Source organism: Vipera berus (genome assembly GCF_964194415.1).
Source record: "Vipera berus genome assembly, chromosome: 2".
Lineage (NCBI taxonomy): Eukaryota > Metazoa > Chordata > Lepidosauria > Squamata > Viperidae > Vipera > Vipera berus.
In genome coordinates this window covers 32,898,052-32,918,172 of record NC_138203.1, presented here as the reverse complement: position 1 = coordinate 32,918,172, position 20,121 = coordinate 32,898,052, and positions in this window count along the sequence as shown.

Sequence of the window (20,121 nt, the reverse complement as noted above, 5' to 3'; positions counted from 1 at the left end):
GAGAATGTTTAAATAGGTTCACATAAGTCTGGAAAGTGGAAGTGTATTTGAATATGCTGGGTTCATAAATCAAAATATAAAGGCATTTGTTTGATTTTGGTTTAGATATACAAAACAGAGGCCCTAGATTCTTTGATATTATTGTTCCAATAATACAATAACAAGTGAAAAATGTTAAATATGTGTGGTAGTTCATCAACTATAATATGAAAAGGTTTTATAACCTTGGTTTAGCAAGATTGGTGATTCTGGACTTTATTTAAAACACTGCTCTGTAAAGGACATGTTGAAAGTACCTTCTTAAGTATCTTGTTTGATGTTTATAAGATACCCACTGTAGCAAGATCTGTTTTTCAGTTTTTTTATCATCCTATTGGAAGAAAAAGGTTTGAATTAATATTTACTATATAATTCATCTACTTCTAAATCAGGTATGCAACTTTGTGTGCTATAGAAGATTTACAAATCAAATGATCAAATTTTTATATATGTTCCAAGATCCAACATGATTTACAAAAATAATACTATTTAATCATTAATAATAGAAAAGCTGCTTTAAACTGCTATGACGTTTGAGGAAAAATATGTGCAAGTAGCAATAGTATTCCTATATCCAGTAAGTTAAAGGAACATGACTTGCTTTTGCACAATTTGATTTTGGAGGTTGTAACCAATAAATGCAGTACTTAGAACTGCATTATTTTCTCAGACCTCCTTCATAGGTCACTTATTAATTGCACAAGAGGTAATGGTATTACTTACACCTAAAGATTTCATGGACATATGTGATACCTGGGAAAGTGCCACTACAGGCAGAGAACTTGCACAACAATCAAGAGTTTGCTTTTGCCCAACCACGAAATAAATTTTATTAAGCTTATTATTTTCATTGTGATATAATAAATGTATCTTCCTATTCTACCCCACTCGCCCCCAAATACAAAGAACAATTCTAGAGACATGCTGAAAATATATAGGAATTGAAAATGAAAGTAGTTTAAGAATGTCAGTTTTGTGATCTTCACGTTTAGAGTACAGGCAAATAAACTACACAGTATATCGAGTTTGTCTCATTGTCTCAGCATACAATTTTAAGCATCACTGCTGTAATAATCTACTAAATAAGGGTCTGTTGTCACTGTGAGTTGGGGGTGGGGGCACGAAGAGAGGCTCAGCCAATCTCAATGTATACATAGTTGTACTTTGACAATAAAGGTTCGTTCATTCATTCATCCCAGATTTTTCTTGCTGCTGGCAATGTTTAAAAAGCGCAATTGTGTGTGGGTTTTGCTCCACGTGCTCTAGTAGTACAGTTTAACCTTGAAAAGAATGTAAAATCTTGTTTGTCCTGAAGATGTGTGCGCATTTCCTAAGACCTCCCCTTGCTTTAATTAAACTAGGAATCAATTTGTGCTTGTAAGCTTTCTCTTTTTCTGCTTAAAAGATGGGAGAGTAAAAATTCCCACCTTTTTTTAATAGCAAGCATCGTTAAACTAGGCTATCAAAAAAAATCTGCAGCAGGCTTCAAACAAGCTACGCCATGCTGCCTTTTGTCTACTTTTAGATCAAAGTACAAATCCAGCCAAAGAGATATACCAAACGATTTCGGAATTTAACGTTTCTATTCCCGCTCATTTTGCTTGGATTTAATTTGGATTGTCTTTCCAACTACTTACCCTTCCCGGCAAGATGTTCCAAATTATAAGCAGTTTTAATCCACCCAACTCATTCATTTTCAATAAGTCCTGACTTTTATAGAATGCTCCCGACAACAATAGCCTTACGAAAAACAATCGCTGTCCTTTTAAAACACAAGAGAGAAAGTATCACCAATTACCCAATTTTCCCCATCGTCTTCCGCTTTTGAGGCCCGGATCATCACGTGCTTTGCCTTAAAGAACCCGTGCGCAATTTTTTCCGTGCTGTTTTCTGCATTTCAACTGACAAGTCTTTAACTGGGTGAAGGATTCTGGGGGTTGGAGTCCACACATCTTAAAGTTGCCAAGTTTGAAAAACACTGCTCACAGTCTCTTGGTTTCTGGTGCCTTAACTATTATACCAAACTGACTCTCCTATTTAATTTAATCATATAAACGTGCCACCATATCTCTTTATATCTCATATTTTATATCTTGTAAACTCCCAGAATTAAAGATACGTTAACACCCCACAGTAGTGCTGAACAGCCAAAGCCAAAATGGTGTTTGCACTTCTCTGCCAGAAAATTCCATTTATTTTTTAGACTCCCACAGGATGAAGACAAATCTTTAGAAAAGGTTTAGCAGCAGATTGTTTTGCCAGTCAGACTGGACATTAAGGGAGAGAAGACTGTTCCTTAGCCTGTGGTTCGGTGACCCAGAATGTGATCTGAGTTTCACCTAAGTTTTATTATTAAAGAAATACTGGTTAAATAAGCACAACAGACTGTGTACTACATTTGCCCTCTTTGCTGGGAGAAGTACAAATAATTCTTGCTTAATAACTACTCCTTCAGTGACTATTAGAATATATAATTGTGCTGAACAAGTAGAACTTATAACCAATCCTTGAAGATGTGGCCTTTGCAGTGTCTCCCTAGTTGCATGATCACGATCCAAGTACTCAGCAACCAGCTCAGAATTACATGTGGCAACCGCATGATTTTGCATTTAACAACCGTGGGGATTCCCTTAATGACGCCAGCCAGAAATGCTGAAACTGCTGTCACTAAGTGGCGGGATCATATGACAGCATGCTTTATGACTGCGTTGCTTAGTAATGAAAATTCCAGTCCCGATTACCATCTTTAATTAAGGACTACCTGTAGTGTTAAACTCGCTGGATATGTAGATTTTTGTTCCAATTGTCCCTTTTGGCCACTAGAGGCCGCCATAGCTATATGAAAATCAATCAGCATTCTTGGGTGAGCTGTAAAGAATAAGTGTGAAAGGAATAACAGTAATTAAAAATCCTGGTAGTTATTTTTTAGCAAAGGAAATTCTGGTACAATTACCATCATTAGAGGAAAACTACCTATACATGAAGCTTTGGAACTGCAACTGATGGCCCTTCCTCTAGCAGCAACCAAACATATCCTGTACAAGTTGACTTGTCCACAGAGAATAATTTATTTGGATCTGTCTTACAAAAACTATAGATCATGCCACAGCATTTCATTTGGATTAAGGTCAGAGTTTTGAAATATGGAATTTCTTCCAGGAATGCCTTCTAGAACATTCCCATAAGAGATCTTGGCCAATATGACAGTGTTGGTCATGTCCAAGATATGAGCCTATTACTAAAATTTTAAAAATGTTCTAACCCATTACATCCAAAATTGTAACAAAAGTGATTTACTGATGTGTTTACATGAAATTTGCAGAGCTTGTAGGTGAAAATTTGCCCCACTTCATCTCCTGTTTCCATAGGTGTTCAGCTGCCAGTTTTATACTCAGCAGTAGCCTGAAGTTGAAAAAAATGAACATATTTATGTAGATTTGGAAAGGCCACCCAGCTCCCAACGAACTGTGGGCAGCTTACATAGTTCAAAGAAGTAAAAAAAGAAAGAAAAAAGAAAAAAACCATGTATGCCTGAATAACATTACCCATTGCAAAAAACCACATTGCTCAAAAAACCAACAACCTCAGGCCTGGAGCAAAGGAACCTTATCGAAGACTTATAGAACCTTGTAGGGTCAGAGCCATGCAAGCCTCTGCGGAGATGCTGTGCCAGAGGGCAGACCATTGGCAGAGAAGGTATGCCTCTGGATGATACTAGGTGGTATTGTTTAAATGAGGGCACCTGGATCATCCCTAGTGTCTTTCATTGGATAGGCAGAAATAGCTTATTGAATAAACAGAAATAACTGCAGACAAAGTGGTGCCTCAACGCCATGAAGATTTTTTCCAGTTTTGACAACTGGTACCTTAAATTGCACCTGAATTTACAACTAGTGACATATGGGTGCATTTAAGTACATGGCAAATACATATGTATATTTGAATTTATGTATGTCAAGATCACCTCCTTTTTTAGTTATGAGCACCCGTGACTAGTGCTCATACATCTGGGATTAAAGAAGAGAACTTTCAGTCAGAGGTCACAGATTCTAACTAAACTGAGCTGGTATCTCATTTCCTCTGTTGACTTATTGTTTGTATGCTCTGCTTAATTATTAAAACATCGGGTAATTTCTTTTATATGTCCAATAGAACATATTTTTCCATGTCATTCCTGTAGCCTCTCATTTATAACTCCACTTTTAACTTAGTCTCTGCTTTGTTCCTCTTTCATTACATCTTTATCTGTAAAGAGAGCTATTGCTCTTGACATTGTTAACATCAATTTCTGACACTGTTTTTGGAAGTATCTTTCAATATTTCATGTTAGAATATTTTGCACCATTCTGTAACTGTTGGTCACATTTATGCATTCTTCTCCTTTAATTGAAATCACTAGTTTCCTCTAGTGTCCGATCTTTAAAATCTTTTCTTATTATGATTTTTTTAAAAAATAGAAACAAAAGTATTTTCCCAATAGAAGGGTTTTTATAATTAATTCCAAAATCTTATTTCAAATTTATCTGGTTCCTTAGTTATTTGTAGCTTTATAAAATCAAAGTTTTTATCAACATTTTGCATTTATTTCAAAAACTTTTTTTAAAAAGTTTTTAACTCTGTAATTAAAATTTTCTTTCATTAAGAATTGAAGGCAGACTCACCTGATGTTTTCAAACTTGTTGGATCAAAAAATGTATAATAGCTCCTGAAAAGTAGTTAATAAGAAATTTTCAAAAATGATTAGAAAAAGAAGTATGCAAAGTTAGTGTGTTTTCAAAGGTATTGACCATGGTATGAGCAAAATGACTGTTTCCTTGTCTTCTAGTGCTCAAATTCCACCAGAGACTGTCTTGTGGTCTCCTTCCAAAGAGCAACGCTCTGGAGCCCTTGTGGCTGATCTCTGGTCCTCTCCTTGATTTGGAGCAATTCAAAGAGGTGTCTTCATTCCATCATTTCTTCCTCCAGGCATCAGGCTTGTCCTTTATTTTTTCCAAGAAAATAAGGTCACGTAATCATGACTCACATTCAGTATGGTTTTGAATCTTCCTGAACATATTGGCTGTAAATTATATTTATCTGGAATTAAGGAATGTCAATGGAATATACAGGCCTTAAATTTTTTTAGCAAATTCACTATTGGATATATGCATCTTTCACATATTTAAGTAGCTATACAGAATTAATGAATTAGGCTATAATGACAAAATAAACTTGACAAACTAAATAGAGATTGCACCCCTACTACTGTTTTTTAGATATAACTGAAAAGTTGGATTGAAACTTAACATTAAGAAAACCAAGATCATGGCATACGGCCCTCTCAATTCCTGGCAAATAGATGGGGAAGAAATGGAGGTAGTGACAGATTTTATTTTCCTGGGCTCCAAGATCATTGCAGATGGGGACTGCAGCCAAGAAATTAAAAGACACTTGCTCCTGGGGAGGAAAGCCATGGCAAATCTAGACAGCATACTAAAAAGCAGAGACATCACCCTGCCAACAAAAGTGTGACTAGTCAAGGCCATGGTTTTCCCAGCTGCAATGTATGGCAGTGAAAGTTGGACCATAACAAAGGCTGAGCGCCAAAGAATTGAGGCCTTTGAACTATGGTGCTGGAGAAGACTCCTGTGAGTCCCTTGGACTGCAGGGCGTTCAAACCAGTCATTCCTAGAGGAGATCAACCCTGACTGCTCTTTAGAAGGCCAGATCCTGAAATTGAAACTCAAATACTTTTTGGCCACCTAATGAGAAGGAAGGACTCACTGGAGAAGAGCCTAATGCTAGGAAAGATTGAGGGCAAGAGAAGAAGGGGACGACAGAGAATGAGGTGGCTGGATGGAGTCACTGAAGCAGTAGGCATGAGCTTAAAAGGACTCCAGAAGATGGTAGAGGACAAGAAGGCCTGGAGGAACGTTGTCCATGGGATCGCGATGGGTCAGACACGACTTCACAACTAACAACAACAAAAAGGTCAAATGCAGTTCCTCTTGAAATGAACAGTAGGTTTTGGTACCTCTTGCTTTCTATACCTCTTTGTACATGGCCTAAAACAAAATTGGTAGCTTGTTATATACTGAAAGAGAGCTACAGCAAATGCCTGGAACGTGATATGTTCAGATCAACTCAGAGATATTATCCCTGTTTTCTGTTGTTTTAGTGTTCAAAGTAGAAAGTCTCTGAAATTGACCCCTGAAATGATTTAACTATGTTGTCCCTTTGTGGTTATATTGAATGGAAATCAAGTGAGAATATTTATTTACTTCAGTGTGTTTGGAGACTAAAATATTTATTTTCTGTTATTGATCAAAGCCTACCTTTTCACAGCTCAGTGCACAACAATGTGGTAGAATCTCTGAAATTGCTTGGCATAGCTGCTATCTTTCCTTGCTCATTAATTGTATTTACTATCAGGAGAGAGATTGTTTTTTGGTGAAGGCCTCAGACCATTGTGCGAGTGGGAGGAATAGGAGTGAGTGTGTATGTGTGTGTGTGTGCATACACACTCACTCTCACATTCTCTCTGACACATGCACATATGCACACTTCTATTATACATATACATATACACAAACAGATATTTTTTGTCATGGTTTCCTGATTTTTAACTGCTGCTATTTTTCTGGAATTTCATTATATTTTATGAATATACTCATCTTTTATTGTATCTCAATTCTTTGAATTTAGCTCTTTTAATGTAAAAATGACACTCTGATATCTCAAATAAATATAGGTAAAACAAATAGATACACTTATATTGTGGCTAAAGAAATTAAGAAAGAGAATGAAATTATTTAACATAAGATCTGTCCTCTTTTAAAGACACTGCCTAATTAAAAAAAAACCATTATATCTAATACAAGGAAACATAATTTGCATGACTGTGTGTATTACATCTACCTATAAAGCTATCACAAGGATGAACCACTGAAAAACATTGACACAATTTCTTCAGTATTTTGCAATTAAATACATTACTCCAACTTTAGCATCTTGCATATTGTTTTGTACTTTTGTCCAGATCAATCCAGTTTCTTTATTTTCTAAGCATACTTAGGTGCAAAGCAAGAGATAACTTGCTGTGAAATTATTATTTTTTTAAAAAGCAGTTAATAATTTAACTACTTTGATAATATTCCAATTCCTTTCTACTTTCGCTCTCCAGGAATGCCATGTTAATCTATGGCAGCCAAAATCATAAAATATCTGACAGCACTTTTTCATACTAACAAATTTTATTTTGGCCATTTAATAACATTTGTTAGTCTGAAAAGGTGCTACGAGACACTTTGATCCTTCCGCTTTTATGTCTCTTTGTGTTCTTGGTTTTTACTTTTCCCCACTGCTGCAGCCTGTTAAATGCTATAGGCCAATATGCTTGTTTTGAAATACGTTTCAATTCTTGAAAACAGCAAGAATTATGAACACACCTATTGTAGCCTTGTAGCTGCATGGTTTCCTAAAGAAAAGTAACCCTGACTGTTCTTTGGAAGGACAGATATTGAAACTGAAGCTGAAATATTTTGGCCATCAAATGAGAAGAGAAGGGGGCCTGGTGTGCCATGAAAAAACAGGTCTTCATAAAATACAGAAGCTTTAATTTCAGAGATCTGAAAGCACTCAAAAAAATGCGAAGGCAAAACTAAGTAGGTTTGACCTACAATAATTTGCTGTCCAGAGGGTCCAAAAGATGAGATTAAAAAACAGTCAAGAAGGCAACTGTGATGGTGTGATCAAACTGTTACCTGTTTTTGCTCCATTCTTTGTACAAAAACTGGTAAGACTGAAAGCTGACTATACTTCACTGCATGTATGGATACACCCAGCTGTGTCCTCTGAAACATCATTATACTTCCTGTAGGTCTTAAGGAAGCCATGTGCTGATAAGTTGAGTTGACTCCAACTTTATCCTGCAATATTTGGACAGGGACTTGTGAACAGTCAAATTGTACTATTGTGGTTATTTTTTTTTCATTCCATCAGGCAACAATCTTTTACTGTTATAATATACTGTATGGGAGAAATAGATTTTGCAATGTTCTGCAGTTTCCAATTATAGGTTTTGTTATTTGCAAAAACCTTAGCGCCTGTCCTTTGAGCATCTGGAAGCCACAGGGCAGTGCTTGGACCTTAGCTTCTGTTTTTGGTCTTGATTGTTGTTCATTGATGTTTACATCAATTGTCATGTTATCCTGTCACCAGCTGGCACTTCTCAAATGATCTCAGCTTGCTGAGCACCTGTATTGCTTTAGGGGCCAAGTATTGTTCTTCATGAGCTTCCTTTGTTTTATTTTCTGGCCATTCATTCTTGTTTGGCTTTGTGTTCATGGGGATAATTCCAACAGCATTAAAGAATATATGGCAAAGTTTCCCAATAAATTTTATTTTGAGAATGCCTTGCACAAAGTTATGTTCAGGTGCTGATGGATCAAGAATATTTAAAATGGAGAGGGGATTGAGTTTGCTATTACTTTTAAGATTCAGTAGCTGAATAAAGATAGCCAAGTTACAAGAATTCATGCTGTACTCTACTAACCTCCAGGTTGAGGAGGCATTTGTGATTTATAATATGGAATAACTGTCCTTGACAACCATTTCAAAGCTCTGTTACATGCTAAAATTGTCATAGCATCTGTAGGTCACTTTACAGACTCAAGTTTCTCGGCTGAAATTTGGCAGCAAACCATCAGAATTTGCTTGCACAATTTTCCTTTTAAAAGGAAAGGTAAAGTAAGTGTGTTAAATCTTCATCAAGTTTTACTTTATGTAGTTTGTTAAAAAAAGATCTCCGCAACTCATAAAAGGAAAAAAGAAATGGAGCTTAAAATTTGACTCTATCTGAAAAAAGTCACTATCATGCCTCTAAGAAGATTCAAAGGAAAAAATGGAGAAAAATATGTCTCCATCTGAAAAACAATTGTTCACTTGTATTCTAGGGTGGGGGTCCCCAAACTGTGGGCCATGGCCCACTACTAGGCTGTGGCCTATTTGCAACCAGGTCACATGACTGGTGGGCCAGTGAGCGTGTGGCAGGCACTGGCACTCACAGCCCCACTTGCGCAAGCACAATTGAAGCTGTGTGCACGCTTGCATGCACGTGCCTGCCTCTGACACAAAACTATCCCCTGCCCCCCTACGCTGGGCTACCAACCCGGAAAGGTTGGGGAACGCTGTTCTAGGGCAACTCTTTTACATCAGTTCTAACAGGGCTATTTTGGCTGCTAATCTCCTTCAAAACCTACTGTAATATAAGTACAGTACTAAACAATCTGTAAGAGAATTCTTTTTCCAACAAAGATGAATTGAATTTAGGCCATGTTAAAGCAGAGAAGCTCTACTATTCTACCACCTCTTACAATGTTAGACAACACAGTATCAATAGTGCAGCAAAAACCCCACAGAGGAAACTCAGACACCTAGACAATGACTCAACCCACTCAATAAACTCCCCAGAACAATTTCCCCAATGCCTCAAGCACATCAAGATCAACAAGGAAGAAATCATGGTCTCCTTCAATGTCACCACACACTTCACCTTGATTGACATAGAACTTGGCTAAACAAACCACGCACTTCCTACTCACTAAACACCGTATCCACAAAGTTGATGTCACAGAACCACATCTGATACAGTTCTATAGAGGAATTATTGAGTCTATCATGTGTACCTCTATAACTGTTGGATTTGGCACAGCAAACAAACAGGACAAGTACAGACTCCAATGGATAGTTAAGACTGCAGAAAAAACAATTGCAACCATCCTGCCTTCCATTGAGGACTTGTACACTGCACAAACCAGAAAGAGGGCTGAGAAAATATCTACAGACCCCTCACATCCTGGACATAAATTGTTTCAACTTTTTCCCTCAAGATGCTTCTATAGACATTGCATGCCAAAACAATTAGACACAAAGATAGTTTCTTCCCCCATGCCATCACTCTGCTAAACACCTAATTTCCACAGCAATGTCTTATGCCTAAAGATATTTACCCATGTAGTAGGCTGTATTGCTATTATCCTTGTCATCTTCTTATCTTTTCCATCTTCTCATCTTTCTCACCTGTCATCTTTCCTACTGCCTTCTCCTATTGGTTTATTATGATTTATCAATTGTTGTTCATATCTTATGATTTATGATCTATGGCTTATCACTTTGTTGTTGTTTGTCTGTACACTGAGAGCTTACACACCAGAGACAAATTCCTTGTGTGTCCAAGCACACTTGGCCAATAAAGAATTCTGTTCTATTCTATTCTTTCTATTCTATTCTGTTCTGTTCTGTTCTGTTCTGTTCTGTTCTGTTATATTCTTATTTTCCCAATTCTAATGTCAAGAGCAGGACAAATGTATGAAATATCTAGCCTGGATCACATGAAAGGTTACAAGACAAAACAAAACAAGAATAGTTTATACCTCCTTCAAACCAAGATTGGATTTTTCTTGGTAAAAATATACCAGTAGTTTGCGTTTGCCTTTTTCCATGTTTATCCAATAGCCCTGGGGACTTAATGGGATTTCCAAGTAGTCTTCCATTAAAATATTGACTAGTCCAGCCCTGTTTAGCTCTTTTAGAATAAGCCATGGTTGGTAAGTAATGATTTAATGTCAGTAACAGTCATAAGATACAATACCCTTCTCCAACCTGGTGCTCTCTAGATACTGCTAGAAATTTTATAGGCTTGGGAAATTATATTGCCTGATGGCACAAAATAATGTTTCTGGAATGTTTTTTAAAACCATCCAAAAAAGGCACACATTGAAATACTAAACCAATGTTTGTTAAATGTTTTGGAATATCTAACGGTGGTTGCCAGACCAAGAACTTCAGAGCTGAATTATTTTCAACATACAAAAAGGTACCTAGACTGATTTACAGGTAGTCCTCAACTTATGACCATTCAAAGTTACAACGGCATTGAAAATACTGACTTATGACTGGTTTCTTCACTTACGACCATTGTAGCATCCCCAGGGTCACATGATTAATATTAAGGTACTTGTATTTATAACAGTTGTACTGTCCCGGGGTCATGTGATCACCATTTGTGACCTTCCCAGTTGGTTTCTGACAAGCAAAGTTAATGGGTGAAGCTGGATTCACTTAACAACTGCAGTGATTTGCTTAACAACTATAATAAAAAAGATCATAAAATGGGATGCAATTTACGTCTTGCTTGGCAATGGAAATATTGATCTCAACTATGGTCATAAATTGAGGACTACCTGTATTGACTTTTAATACCAACAAATAGTATTTCAGTCACTGATTTGGTTGACAATATAGTAGTCCCTTGCAGATGCTGGGTACTCCCTCCCTTCCCCTCCCTTTGGATCTTTAGGTTTTATTCTGGATTCAGTTGTTATAGCAGAAATGTTAAAGCAAAGCAAAGAAAATCAACAAGCATGTTAAAGACTACAAAATTGTATGAAAGACCTGGGAGAATGAAAAAGACTTTGCTACTGAAAAAAATTGAAACTCAAATACTTTTTGGCCACCTAATGAGAAGGAAGGACTCACTGGAGAAGAGCCTAATGCTGGGAAAGGTTGAGGGCAAGAGAAGAAGGGGACGACAGAGAATGAGGTGGCTGCATGGAGTCACTGAAGCAGTAGGCGTGAGCTTAAATGGACTCCAGAAGATGGTAGAGGACAGGGAGACCTGGAGGAACATTGTCCATGGGGTCGCGATGGGTCAGACATGACTTCGCAACTAACAACAACAACAACTGAAAAAACACATAAATGGGTTCCAGAGGAGTCAGTTCTGCTAAGAATATTCTATAACCAACATTATTTCTTCACCTGTACTGACCAGCCATTTCTTAGCTGAGGACACCTAAAAGAAAGATCTCTGTTAAAGATCCCAAGAGGGAATGAATTCGAAGATGGGTTTCCCCAAATATCAAAGTATCAAACTGTAATTGTGGAGGACTTTCAGAGTCAAAGTGGAATGTGCATTTTATTTCACTGTGTGCTCAGTAGGTATTAATCTGCACCATATACACAGACACAATGTGATAAATTTGACACAGATAAAAAATTGCAGATCGATATCATTACTAAATGTGGACTATAAAATCTTTACTTCAATAATGGCTGAGAGACTGAAAAGATTTCTGACTGAATTTATACATTCAGATCAAAATGGATTTCTACCAAAGAGACAAATAAAAAATAACTTGGAATATTATGAGGTGCATCCAGAGAAACAATTGGCACTAGTATTCTTAGACGTCCAAAAGGCATTTGATAATGTTTCCTGGCAATTTATGATTCAACAACTAAAAACAATGGAGTTTGGACAAAATTTTATAAATATGACTAAGACAATATATCATAAACAAACAGCAAAAGTGATTGTAAATGGAGACTATAGAGAGAATTTCAACATAAGAAAAGGCACAAGACAAGGATGTCCACTATCTCCACTGTTATTTATTTTAATTTTGGAAGTTTTAAATAGAAATATTAGACAAGATTTTGAAATTAAAGGGCTGGAAATAAAAGGTGAAACTTATAAATTACAAGCATTTGCAGATGACTTGGTATTTACCCTAGAGGAACCTTTAGAGATGATTCCTAAATTATTGGAAAAGATAGAACAGTTTGGAGAGAAAGCAGGACTAACAGAGAAAAAACCAAAGTGATAGTTAAAAATCTAACAGATAAACAAAACAAATGTCAGAAAAAAATAGAATTACAAATAGTTAAAAAAGTTAAATACTTGGGAATATATTTGACAGCAACATGTTCAACAATAAAAGAAGATACAGTAACTATATAAAATTACTGGACCAAATAAAACTTGACTTTGGAAAAATAGAAAAATCTGCAACTGTTGATGTTAGGAAGAATTGCTACAGTGAAAATGAACATATTACCGAAAAAATATATTACCTATAAACTGGAGAAAAAATTCTTTGAAGATTTAAATTCCCTAATTTTAAAATTTATTTGGCAAGGAAAGAAAGCTAGAATTAAATTGAAAATGTTACAAGAAGCTAACAGAAATGGAGGTTTTGGCTTGCCAGAGTGGGTTTTATATTATCAAGCATCAGTATTAACATGGGCAAAAGAAAGGATAATTCTCAGAAATAAAAGATTATCGTAGTTGGAGGAACATGACTTACAACTCGGTTGGCACACTTTCTTATGGTATGGGGAAAATACAATTCATAAATATTTTCAAAACCACTATATTAGAAATGCATTACTACTAACATGGGGAAAAATAAAATGTAAAATATACTTGAAAATTCCAGGATGGCTTTCAACAATGGATACATTTGTACATCCAAATTTAGTCAGTCTTGAGAAAATATGGACATACAGAGATATTTTAAATTCTGAAGGGAACTTAAAATCTAAACAAGAGATGGAAAAATCAGGGTATTGATCTATCAGGGTGGTCATATTTACAAATGCAAGATATGATAAAGATGTTAAATTGTATGGATTTTACAGAGAGCAGATCTTGTTTGATCAGATATTATGAACCTCTGTTGAAAAACTAATTTAGAAAATGTGTAACTTCATATTGAATTTGAAAATGGAAGATGAACAAGTAAAAGAAACAATGATAATATGGGCAAAGAATTTTGGATACAATAAAGATTTAGAGAAATGGCAAGGCTTGTGGGGGGGGAATTATAAATTGACAATGTCAACCTCTTATAAAGAAAACTTATATAAAATGTTTTATAGATGGCACTTGCCACCAGCAAGAGTAGCAAAAATATGTGAGATAGATGTTGGAAATATAATCACAAATCAGGTACTTATTATCATGTATGGTGGACATGTGTTAAAGCAAAGAGATATTGGACAAAAATACATACTTGGCTAGAAAGGATTTTGGGAAAACATGTAGATTTTAAACCTGAACTTTTTTTATTAGGTATAATGCCAGAAAAGCTTGACAAACAAAGTATATACTTAATGTTACATGTGACAATAGCGGCAAGAATCATATTCACACAACACTGAAAAAAGGAAGAAATACCACCAGAGGAAGAAATAATTTAAAAAATTAGATTGTGCGGAAATGGACAGACTTACGTTGAGGTTGAAATAAAAAGAAGAGACAGAATATTTTCAAACTTGGGACTTATTCTATCAATGACTGCAGAAACGAGCAAGGGATTAGGAATTTAATTTGTATTAGTGAATGATAAACTCAGACAACACACTTGTTGAATAAGTACTGTTGAAGGAAAAGTCTTCATCATGGTTCAGTTCAAGCCGGGAATAAACAACATGGCGACTGCTTTAGAAAGAAGGTTGCAGTTTATTGAAGAGGAGAGCCAGACAGAAAGATGGCTCTGGAAGAAAAGAGAGAGAGAGAGAGAGAGAGCACATGTAGGGAGCGGGGTTTTATACCCTTTGAGGCTCTTGAGGTTGTTTCCTGTTCCTGTTTGAGGCTTTGTATTTCCTGTGTCTGAGTGTGCCCCTTTGGCATCTGTGGGTTAATCCTATTATGTCCTGTCTTAGACTTTGGGTGGGGTATGTAGATTTTAGGTGTCTTTGTCTCCTTAATCTTCTAGCTTCAACTTTCCTGAATGGTCTGCATCTGCATTTCTACAGAGCTGGTTTCTGCTTGGGGGAAGCAGACTTGGGGCTATTAAGAAAAGACTGGGCATGCTTTTCTGCCTCTTTAAGATCCTTTGAGGAAATATATTTTTCTGCCCTTTTAATATTTCCTTCTCTGGGGGGGGGGCTGACTTCTCACAGTACTTTTGAACTGTATTAAAAAATCAATAAAAAAGATTGGCTGCTGAGGAATCTGCTGTTAAGATGTCAGGATCAACTGTGGATAGTCTACTGAGTAGGTTAGAAAAGTGTTCAGCCCAGCAGTTTTTCAGTCTTTCCTGGTCTTGGATGAGGCTTGGCTCATCAGATGACAGCAAAGAGGAACATCCTGATTTAGAAGGACCATAAACTGCTTTATGGCACTGAGTAACTCTCTGGTGACACGCATGTCTGCATAGCTCCAACCGCTTAGCTTTTCTCTGCTATAACTTGTTCTGCATTTCTTGAAGTTCTGCCTGTACTTTGGACTGCAAGTGTTTAAACTTCTCTTTCTTTGAGACAGATGATGGATCATTCTGTCAGTCTGCATAGGCCTTGTTCTTGGCCTGGAAGGTTGTTGAAATTGTCCTATGATTTTCGTTAAACCAGGCTGTGACCAAGTTTTCAATCCAAGTAGAGTTCTTGTAGTTTACATGATGACATCCTTAAACTGTGTCCACTTTTCAGAATAGGCTCCTACAAGCAGTAAATGAAGGAGTTTTTCATTAAGTTTTTCATTCAGTAAGTAAGAGAATTACTGCAGTTATTGAGTTAGTAACATGGTTGTAAAATATATCAGGTTCCCCCATTGACTTTGCTTGTCAGAAAGTGCGAAAGTTGATCCATGACCTGGGACGCTGCAGTCGTTATAAATATGAGTCAGTTGCCAAGCATATGAATTTTGATCTCATGACCACGGAGATACCATAACAAGTCATAAGTGTGGAAAATGGTCATAAGTCACTTTTTTCAGTGCTATTGTAACTTTGACCACCCGTATAGGAGGGACGGCGGCTGGGCGCCCGGGACTTGGGATAAAGGGGTCCAGGTCGTGAGGAGGAAGCCGAAGCGCAGCTCGGGAGGATGCCGACCGATTCCGGAAGGCGAACTGAGGGAGCGGGGAGCGGCGGCGGCTGCCGGGCTGGGTTGGGCTGCGCAGCGCCGGGCGCCTGGCCGCCGTGCTCCGAGATTTCCGTAGGAGGGCAGCCCCCGCCTCCTCCCTGACGCCGGCTGCGAGGGATGCCCTCACCATGGAGCGCGGCGGACTCGCGCTGCCCGTCTCTGCCTGGCGGCGGGGAAGGACGCGGCCCCCTCGCCGCAGGGAAGCAGCACTGCGGGGACCGGCGGGGCTCGCCCGAGAGCTGCTGCCCGCGCCCTGAGTCGGGCAGCGCGTAGCCTCCGCCGACGGAGAGGAGGGGATGGCGAGTCTCAATCGCCGCCGCCTCCTCCTCCTCCCAAGGCAGACGGCCGATGTTCCCGCTCTGGGCTGAGCGGCCGGCTCCGGTCCGGTCCGCTGGGCTCGGCGTTCCGCAGAGCTCGAGAGCTGCGAGGGAGGCTCGGTGTGGTCCCGCCGGCTTGTTCGGTCGGGGCGAGGGCGGCGAGGCGGCAGCGCGGCAGAGGGATGGGCTGCGCCCCCAGCATCCACGTCTCGCAGAGCGGCGTGATCTACTGCCGCGACTCGGACGAGTCCAATTCGCCGCATCAGACCACCGCCGTCTCGCAGGGAACGGCCGCCACCTTGCACGGGCTCTTCATCAAGACTGACGCGGCTGACTCGATCCCTTCGGTGCTCGCCTACCAGAGTCGCCAGCCGCCGCCGAACTGTCCGGCCTACCCGCGCAGGGAGCTGGGCAGGAGCGGGGGCCACCCCAGCTGTGGCGTCGAGGCGGAGACCCAGATCAGCCAGAGTAGCGTCAAGGTAAGGGCTGCACCTGCTGGGCGCTCTCCAGATTTCTTCCAGCGGCTGGAAGACGGAGCAGCCTTCCTCAACCTGGTTCCCTCCAGATGTTAGGACCAGACTCTCTATAGCTGTCATTATCCTTCCCTAATCTGAAGGGGTGTTAGGTCTGGGACTGGCATGAGGATAATGGAAGCTGTAGTCCGACACATTAGGAGAGCACCTGGAGGGGAAAGTCAGACGGGCATGAGCTTGGGTTGAAGAGGAAGAGCCTCATGATGAAGAAATGGAAGAGTTGCTCTGCCCTACCACCACCACCACCAGAAATCGCCCTTTCAGATAACAGAGACATTCTGAGGAAGTTACAGTAACAGAGATTTCTAACCAAGACCTGGCCCTATGGTCAAAATAGTAATTAGTGGGACTATCAATATTCCCCAGAAGAACTTTACTTGGTCAAACCTTTTCCCCACATTTCCTCTCCAGTACTCCTTAACTCCCAGTTAGGGGTCAGTCATTTGAAATAACCAGCCAAACTAGAGAGTCACTCCTGAATTCTTCAGCCAAGTTTATCTCACACCCACTTTCATGATTTAGTCCAGCTTCCTCCCATCTAAGATCCTCTCATTGGGTTCAGTTGCAGCTTTTGTTTTTGGCATAGTCTCAAGTTCCCACGCACCTGGCTTCAGCTGGGGAAAAAGGCTGATTTTAAAGCTGCTTGAATCCTAAAAAGGAGCAAATGAAGTGCCTTGAGCCACTTGACCCAAAACAGTCTTTGCGGCTCTTTAGTGAAGTCTTTTGATCTGTTTCCCAGGAGATGAGGGATGAAAACCACAAGGAGACCAGGGGACTAAAGAAAATGCAGCGTGCTTAGTCTCCTACCTGATATTGCTTTGGCTGTCAGGGCAGAACCTCGCATGCTCTGCAGAAGGGGATAAGGGAGGAAACATGAGGTTGGCAACCAGAAAGGCTGCAGCAGAGGCACATGGGGTGCAGTGGTTGCCATGGCATCCCAATGCCTTCTTCTCCAGGTTTTTCCTGTCTGGTCAGGTACAAGCCCATTGGCCAATGTCCTCTCCTGTACATTGGCTGGTGGGAATCATGTTGAAATTCAGGGTTAAAGTTCTGTACATTTTGGGAACTTCGTTGTCTTTACCTTTATCAATCCATGTGCTTTATCTGCCAGAATGTATCCCAAATGCATTTTTATCTAAACATACATATACTACCGCAGAACATAAGTTAAAACACAACCACCTTATGAAAGCAAGAAATAAATGAAATATTCCTTGAGAGAGGGAGGCGAATTATTGATCCATTTATTTTCTTAACAAGAATAGAAAATACATAAATTCATTTAAGATGGTGCAGGGATGAAGGATAATACTTGTCTAATTCCTCCAGGCTTTCAGTGTTCCTGGAAAACTGTCAGATGTGAGTAGTCAGTGCTCAAAGAATACTTAAACGGTGGGAACCCAGAGGGTTTGACAGGATTGCTACAGTGATCATAGAAGAGTTTGGGAAACTTGTGCTCTTAGCCATGTTGGCTGGCACCAACTGGAGTCGGATTCAAAACATTTGGACTTGGTTGCCTCTTTCTTGGTTAGAATATAGAACTTGACATAGGCCCGCTGCTTCTTCATGTAATTTTACCTGAAATAGTTATTGACTCTAACCCCATCTTTCTTCTATTCTGATGTTTAAATGAGGATAACTTGTTCATTTCTTGGAACTCTTGGTGGAATTTTAAGAAATAAGGGCAGAAGTCAGTCATTTATATGCTTGTTTGGAATTTCTAGCCATTCATTTTCATAAAAAATATTTTTTTAAAAAAATATATATTGGATATTTTGTAATACATATTGGAGTAGAACTGAAAGAAAGGAAAGAAGAGGCTAACAAAATAGCAATAGCACTTATATACAGCTTCATAATGCTTTAGAGGCGTCTCTATGCAGTTTACAGAGTCAGCAAACTGCCCTCAACAATCTGGTCCCAGTGAGAATCGAACTGTGGGCAGTCAGCAGAATTAGCATGCAATACTGCACTCTAACCATTGTGCCACCACGTCTCTTAGAAAGCCAGCATGGGGAATTAGCATTCACTAGATGGTTCTTAAAAGGTATATGGAGGACTGAAATAAATTACAGGTAGTCTTTGCTTTACAACCACAACTAGGACCAGAGTTTCTCTTCCTAAGCAAGGTGGTTGTTATGTGAGTTGTATCCTATTTTACAACCCTTTTTTGCTTTGATTGTTAAGCAAATCACTGCAGTTGTTAAATGAATCGTGCAGTCATTAAGCAAATCCAGCTTTCCCCAGTGATTTTGCTTATCAGAAGCTGATCGGGAATGACGATCACATGAATGGGACACAGCATTTGTCATAAATACATTCTGGTTGCCAAGCATCTGCATTTTGAATAAATAACCATAGTGATGTTGCAACAGTTGTAAGTGCAAGAACCAGTCGTAAGTCATTTTTTCCAGTGCCATTGTAATTTTGAACAGTCACTCAACAAATGGCTGTAAGTCAAGGACCATCTATACCTGACCCATGGACATACATATGGGCTAAATAAAAAATGAACATAGGGATGTAAATTTGGAGGTGCTCAGAACTTCTTTTCTACAGTATTTTGATACCTTTTCTGAACAGACTTACTATACTGTTTATTCTTATACATTAATCTCAATGTGCAGGAATTGAGTGTATAAGCAACAAATATAATTTCTATGAGGTAAGACAAAGATTGCTTAGTCAAAGGCTAGCTAAGGCTGGCAAAGGGCTAAGGCTCAGGCTAAGGGCAGCTCCTGATTGGGAGAGCAACTGGTGAGCTCATAGATTACATGTGATCTCCAGATCTTTTGCAGCCCTAAACTCCACTGGTCATGAAGCACTAAAATTTGGCAATAAATTGTCAAATAATGGCAGCATGGGTAAATAGCTCATCTGATAAGTTTTGGATAAGCAGAAACATTCCATTCCCTTCTTCCTAGAAAAGAATATGCACAGATAATTCTAGTCCTGACTGTTTAGTGACCACATAAAATAATGACCTGCACTTAGTTACGGTGGGGGAGGGAATAGTGGGATTCTCAGATATCAAAAAGTTGCCTATTGGAATTTTTTTGTTCTGATTCCCTATAGAATTCTTTCCCAGGCAAGGGAAGGTTGGTCCCATCTGTTTATTTTTTACAAGATAGATATATACAATACAATATATATATATATATATATATATATATATATATATATATATATATATATATATATATATATATATATATATATATATATATATATATATATATATATATATATATATATATATATATATATATATATATATATATATATATATATATATATATATATATATATATATATATATATATATATATATATATATATATATATATATATATATATTCTTTTAGCTCACAGTTCTTGTTATTAATATACATGCTATGTAATAGTAGTTAAGTTGTATTTATGTTCTAGATTTGACTTATTTCAACTGATTTACTCTTAGGTTTGCTTAAACATTGATTTGTGGTTTTATGGATGTGTTGTTCATTTGTATTATTTATTTGGTTACATAATCTCTTTTCCTTTTG